This window comes from Octopus bimaculoides, chromosome 9 (assembly GCF_001194135.2).
Source record: "Octopus bimaculoides isolate UCB-OBI-ISO-001 chromosome 9, ASM119413v2, whole genome shotgun sequence".
Lineage (NCBI taxonomy): Eukaryota > Metazoa > Mollusca > Cephalopoda > Octopoda > Octopodidae > Octopus > Octopus bimaculoides.
The window spans coordinates 31442183-31442510 of NC_068989.1; positions in this window are offsets into that span (position 1 = coordinate 31442183).

Sequence of the window (328 nt, forward strand, 5' to 3'; positions counted from 1 at the left end):
ATTAAATTAAGTTTCACAGAGTAAAATATATATAAATATATAGTTTTAGGTAAAAGAAAATCCACTGTCACATATAGAAAAATTAATAATTAAAAGCACAATAAACGAGTATAATATAATACAAAGTAAATATCATAAGATAATGATAATAATAATATAAGGTCGACAAGTATGAAATTTGTAGAAAAGAAAGAGTTTCCTAATCCATATATATATAAAATTGAGAATGTATGTATGTGTGTGTGTGTGTGTGTGTGTGTGTGTGTGTGTGTGTGTGTGTGTGTGTGTGTGTGTGTGTGTGTGTGTGTGTGTGTGTGTGTGTGTGTGT